Below are 6,987 nucleotides of genomic sequence, written 5' to 3'. Positions count from 1 at the left end.
GAAAAAGAAGTAACATTAATTTTAATAATTTGGCATTAATTTCAATATATTTATTTAACCCAGTATGTCCAAAATGTCATCATTTCAACATATAATCAACAAAAAAAGTATCATTAAGACATTTTACATTCTTTTATTATAGTGAGACTTCAAAATGTATTTCACACTTGCAATACATCTCATTTGGACTAGCCGCGTTGCAAATGATCAAAAGCCACATGTGACTAGTGGTTACTATATTGGACAGCACAGAAATGAATCATTAATAAATACTGATTAAGCACATAATTTAAAAATTGCAGCTGCAATACTAGTTCCTGAAGATATAGTGGTAAATGAGATGTTATCCCTGTCCTCACAGAGCACACATTCTGGCAACAATGACAAAGAGTAAGTAAAAGATAATTATAATACAAATGGTGAGTGTTACACGAAACAAGCCCAGGAGTGGCGTAGAGACTGCTCGGTGGGAATGGGGTTGAGAGCCTGTTAAGGCATGGGGTAAAGGGTTCTGTATTAGTCCATTCTCATGCTGCTAAAAAGGCATACCTGAGACTGGGTAATTTATGAAGAAAAGAGGTTTAACTGACTCACAGTACTGCAGGCTGTACAGGAGGCATAGCGGGGGAGGCCTCAGTTAACTTACAATTATGGCAGAAGGCAAAGGGGAAGCAAGCACATCTTCACGTGGTGACGGCAGACTGAGAGCAATGGGGAAAGTGCCACACACACTTAAATAACCAGATCTCGTGAGAACTCACTCACTATCACTATAATGGCAAGGGAGAAATCCGCCCCCATGATCCAGTCACCTCCCACCAGGTCCCTCTCCCACTATTGGGAATTACAATTCTACGTGAGATGTTGGTGGGGACACAGAGCCAAACCATAACCATATCAGGCTCTATTTTAAAATGGAGTGGCTAGGGGAAGGCGTCTCTGAAAAGATAGCGTTTAAAGCAGAGAACTTTCATTAGTTTTCTATTGCTGTTGTAAGAAATAACTAGAAATCTCACGGCTTAAAACCACACAAACTGATTACCTTACAGTTCTAGAAGCTCGAAGTCTGAAATGGGTCTTATGGGGCTGAGGTCAAGATGCTGGCAGGGCTGTGTTTCCTTGGAGGCTCTAGAAGAGAATCCATTCCTTTCCTTTTCAGTGTCTAGAGGCTGCCTGCGGTCCTCAGCTCATCACCACCTTTGTCCTCAAAGCCTAAAAGCTCCTCAACTCAGCTTCTATTTTCACATCTCCTTTGCTGACTGACTCTCCTGCCTCCCTCTTTTGCTCATAATGACTATTATGATTAAACTGACCCCAGCCGGATAATCCAGGCATATCTTTTCATCGCAATATCCTTGACTTAATCACATCTACAAAGTTCCTTTCGCCATGTAAGGTAATTTATTCACAGGTTCCTGGAGATTAGGACATGAACATCTTTGGGAGGCCACCATTTGCCTGCCACAGACCTGCAGGATACAAAGGAGTGGAAAAAGAGTGTTTCTGTCTAGACTCTAGAGTAAGAAAGAACTTGGCAAATTCAAGGAACTGAAGGAAGATCCATGTTACAGTAGTACAGAATGCAAGGGGGAGAATGGTACAAGACAAGGCTGGGAGCAGGGTAGGAGCCAGAACACACAGGGCCTTTTAGGCCATGTTAAAGAATTTGAGTTCATTCTATTACAATTGGGTGCTAGTGGAGGCTTCTAAGAGATTATTATCAAATAATCTAAACAGTAGTATCAAGCAATCTAAGCAAATTTAAGCAGTAGAGGTTATTATCAAATAATCTAGCTCATGTAATAATTGAATTAGTTTGGCTGCTGGAGGACAATGAGCCAAAACGGAACATGAATGGAAGTGAGAAGACCAATGAGGGCTAACTGATGCCAAACTATTCAAGACAACGGCAGTAGGTAAGGACAGAAGTAGCCCAGTTGATTATAGTGCTAGTCATAAAGGTTACTGTTTATCAAAACTTGAACTGTATGCTTAATATTATGCACTTGATTGCATGCAACTTTTTAAATATCATAAAATTATGACTGCACCGCGCAGCTCCCGGCCGCCCGAGGGCCTGTTTGCTGCCTCGTACTGCTCCATCCAGCCGCCATAATAAGTGCCAGCTGAGCTGCAGCAGCCCGTCTCAGGAGCACCGCAGCCTCCCGGGGCCCTACGGCCGCCCGCCACCAGGATGACTGGAACGGCCTTAGTCATGAGGCTTTTAGAATTGTTTCAAGGCAGGATTATGCGTCAGAAGCAATCAACGGAGCAGTTGGTGGTGTTTATTTGGGTACTACCAACTCCTGTGTGACAGTTATGGAAGGTAAACAAGCAAAGGTGCTGGAGAATGCCGAAGGTGCCAGAACTACCCCTTCAATTGTGGCCTTTACAGCAGATGGTGAGTGACTTGTTGGCATGCCAGTCAAGCAACAGGCTGTCACCAATCCAAACAATACATTCTATGCTACCAAATGTCTCATTGTCTGGCGATATGATGATCCTGAAGTACAGAAAGACATTAAAAATGTTCCCTTTAAAATTGTCTGTGCCTCCAATGGTGATGCCTGGGTTGAGGCTCATGGGAAACTGTATTCTCCAAGCCAGATCGGAGCATTTGTGTCGATGAAGACGAAAGAGGCTGCAGAAAATTACTTGGGGCACACAGCAAAAAATGCTGTGATCACAGTCCCAGCTTATTTCAATGACTTGCAGAGACAGGCCACTAAAGATGCTGGCCAGATATCTGGACTGAATGTGCTTCGGGTGATTAATGAACCCACAGCTGCTGCCCTTGCCTATGGTCTAGACAAATCAAAAGGCAAAGTCATTGCTGTATATGATTTAGGTGGTGGAACTTTTGATATTTCTATCCTGGAAATTCAGACAGGAGTATTCGAGGTGAAATCCACAAATGGGGACACTTTCTTAGATGGGGAAGACTTTGACCAGGCCTTGCTACAGCACAATGTGAAGGAGTTTAAGAGAGAGACAGGGGTTGATTTGACCAAAGACAACATGGCATTTCAGAGGGTACGGGAAGCTGCTGAAAAGGCTAAATGTGCATTCTCCTTATCTGTGCAGACTGACATCAATTTGCCCTATCTTAGAATAGATTCTTCTGGACCCAAGCATTTGAATATGAAGTTGACCCACGCTCAATTTGAAGGGATTGTCACTGATCCAGTCAGGAGGACTATGGCTCCATGCCAGAAAGCTATGCAAGATGCAGAAGTCAGCAAGAGTGATATAGGAGAAGTGATTCTTGTGGGTGGCATGACCAGGATGCCCAAGGTTCAACAGACTGTGCAGGATTTTTTTTGGCAGAGCCCCCAAGTAAAGCTGTCAATCCTGATGAGGCTGTCGCCATTGGAGCTGCCATTCAGGGACATGTGTTGGCCGGCAATGTCACAGATGTGCTGCTCCTTGATGTCACTCCCCTGTCTCTGGGTATTGAAACTCTGCGAGGTGTCTTTACCAAACTTATTAATAGGAATACCACTATTCCAACCAAGAAGAGCCAGGTATTCTCTACTGCTGCTGAAGGGCAGATGCAAGTGGAAATTAAAGTGTGTCAGGGTGAGAGAGAGATGGCTGGAGACAACAAACTCCTTGGACAGTTTACTTTGATTGGAATTCCACCAGCCCCTCGTGGAGTTCCTCAGATTGAAGTTACATTTGACATTGATGCCAATGGGATCGTACGTGTTTCAGCTAAAGATAAAGGCACAGGACGTGAGCAGCAGATTGTAATCCAGTCTTCTGGTGGGTTAAGCAAAGATGATATTGAAAATATGGTTGAAAATGCAGAGAAATATGCTAAGGAAGACTAGCGAAAGAAGGAATGAGTTGAAGCAGTTAATATGGCTGAAGAAATCATTCACGACACAGAAACCAAGATGGAAGAATTCAAGGACCAGTTACCTGCTGATAGTGCAACAAGCTGAAAGAAGAGATTTCCAAAGTGAGGGAGCTCCTAGCTAAAAAGACAGTGAAACAGGAGAAAACATTAGACAGGCAGCATCCTCTCTTCAGCAGGCATCATTGAAGCTCTTCAAAATGGCATACAAAAAGATGGCATCTGAGCGAGAAGGCTCTGGAAGTTCTGGCACTGGGGAACAAAAGGAAGATCAGAAGGAGGAAAAACAGTAATAATAGCAGAAATTTTGAAGCCAGAAGGACCACATATGAAGCTTAGGAGTAAAGAGACTTCCTGAGCAGAAATGGGCAAACTTCAGTCTTTTTACTGTGTTTTTGCATTATTCTATATATAATTTCCTTAATTCGTAAATTTAGTTACTATTAGCTAGTGATCATTTAATGGATTCTGTGATTCTAACAGTATAAAGTTCACAATGTTCGATGTCCCTAGCCTGTCATTTTTCAGCTGCATGTAAAAGGAGGTAGGATGAATTGATCATTATAAAGATTTAACTATTTTATGCTGAAGTGGCCATATTTTCAAGGGGTGAAACCATCTCGTGCACAACCGTGAAGGTAGTCAGCCATAGACTTGAAATGAGACCACATATGGAGATGAGATCCTTCTAGTTAGCCTAGTACTGCTGTACTGGCCTGTGTGTACATGGGGTCCTTCAACTGAGGCCTTGCAAGGCAAGCCGGCTGTGCCATGTTTGCAGATGGGGCAGAGGAATCTAGAACAATGGAAAGCTTAGTTATTTATGCTAGGTACAGCTATTAAAACAATGTAGGAATGAGGCTGGACCCTTAACTTCCCTAAGGCATACTTTTCTAGCTATCTTCTGCCCTGTGTCTGGCACCTACACCCTTGATGACTGTTCTTTTACCCATTCTGGATTTTTTTTTAATAAATATGAAAAGCAAAAAAATAGAATTATGAAGTTAGATTTTTCTCTTTTATAAAAAGAAGAAACGACTTCTGGCTTCGTGAGTTTGAAGAGCAACCTGTCTCCCACAACACATGGGATTTCAAGATGAGATCTGGGTGGGGACACAGCCAAACCATATCACCATGGCACATTGTACGTAATACTGTGATGGCATTCATCTCATTCCATCAACCTACTTGTCCTGTCCTTCCCTCAGAGCTCAATATTGTACCCAATTGTCACCCAGTTTCATCTTGGGATGAAAACTCTGTTGGACTCACCTTCATTCATTCATTCATTTATATATTAATTCTACAAACAACTATTGAATGTCTGCAACATGGATTATACTGTGTAGGCATCGGGGACTGAATGGTCAGCAAAAACAGACAAAATCCCTATGCTAATGCAGCGTAGAGTCTAGTGAGAAAGACTGGCTTTGATCAAATGATCACTCTTACCTGTAAAATTATGTCAGTTATAAGAATTATGAAGATTTTTTGTGCTATGAGAATATGTAGTAAAGTATTAGCCAGTCAGAACGTTTCCCTGAAAAAGTACGGCTGGTTCTAAGATCTGAAGGACAAATAGGACCTAATAAGATAAAAGCAAAGAAAGAAAACCTTACAGTCCAAAGGAATGATATATACAAAGGCCGTAACGCAGGAAAAAAAAAAAAAAGGCAACTTGCTCCTTTAACTGAAGGCCACTATGGCTGGAACACAGAAAACTCTGTGCAGAAATAATCCCCTTATTCATCAGACCACTATCTTGACCCAAAATGAATATGATCCTGTTCATATAGTAAAACCCATACTGATAATATTGGCCACTATTAATGGGGCATTTACTATGTACTAGTCCGTATTTAAAATATTTTATATGTATTAAGTCATTAAATCCTCACACAATCCTATTAAGGAAATGTTGCTATTATTCTCCCACTTTATAAATAAGAAAACTGAGACACAGGGATAGGTAGCGTGCCCACACTGTAGAGCCCAGATTTGAAACAAGTATCCTGAACCTTATGCTCCTCCTTCCTCACACTCACATGTCACATGTTGAAGGCAGCCTGTCCCCACCTGGCCCCCTGTGTTAGGTAGTTCTGGGAGTCTCTAGCACAGCTTTACCTGGGGAAAGGGTGATGACCAGGAACTGTCATTAACAGTCATCAGTGGGTTCAGCAGTTCCTAAGTAGTGTCTAGTGAGAGGTGAGAATGATTTGTCACCATTTGTTGAAAGAAGGTAAGAAGCACAAATGAATTGAGGCAAGGTTCCAGTCACCCTAGAAAGGTACAGTGGGTGCTGACAGAGAGCTCAAGGCTAGAGGCAAATCATCAACGTTTGACTCAGTTTCTGTCTTTGAGAAAGGTAGTGAGGATCTTTATTAAATTGCTGAGAAGAGGATATGCCCACAAGACAAAAGAGATGTTGTAGAAAAATTGCCACACTTGGCAGGCAAGAGACCCTGCTCTTTGTGGCAGCTCTGCATTGACCTTGGGCAGACACTTAACATCCTCAGGCTTTGGTTTTCTTATTTGTAACATGAGAGGACTGGAACAAGTGGTCCCTGCAGGCTCTTACAGCCTCTGGAGTTACTGAGACACCAGGAAGTAAAATTCAACTTCTCTCCTATGTTTCTGAAGGAATAGACTTAAAGGCAAGAAATATTCCTAAACAACAATAGATAGCCCAGGCCATTCGTGCTACAGGAACCTTGGATACATGGATTACATAAGTAAGTAAATTCAAACAAACAAAAAAGAAATTCTGCAACCCTTTGCAAAACATGAAGATTTTTGTTAAGATGACCTCAACTTGCACCAAAATAAAATTATAAAGGAAATACAAACATTTATTCTTCCCAATGCTCCAGGTCCCCCCCAAATTTGCATTTGCTTCCTTCTTTCCTCCACCTTATTAATTGTACAAATAAGGGGCACACTAAACATTTAAGTATGCAAATTTTAAAAATAATGAACATTCTATGCTTCTTTTGTGTTCCATTGTAATAAAATCTATTGTTCCATCCATCAGTCTCATTAGAGTAGGTTTTGACCTATACTGAAAAAAAAAAACACTCAAATGTTCAAGCTCATCTGCCAAATGAGGGGCCTCAGAAGGACAATCTCCA

The 6,987-nt window shown here is 41.7% G+C and overlaps 1 pseudogene; it reads left to right on the top strand.

The window, feature by feature from the left end:
- The first annotated feature begins 2,212 nt into the window (after positions 1–2,212).
- Positions 2,213–4,179, top strand: LOC116810243 (stress-70 protein, mitochondrial-like; annotated as a pseudogene).
- Positions 4,180–6,987: the final 2,808 nt, after the last annotated feature.

This window comes from Hylobates moloch, unplaced genomic scaffold (assembly GCF_009828535.3).
Source record: "Hylobates moloch isolate HMO894 unplaced genomic scaffold, HMol_V3 SCAFFOLD_1, whole genome shotgun sequence".
NCBI lineage: Eukaryota > Metazoa > Chordata > Mammalia > Primates > Hylobatidae > Hylobates > Hylobates moloch.
Note: the sequence above shows the minus strand (reverse complement) of the source record. Positions and strands in the feature narration are given on the sequence as shown.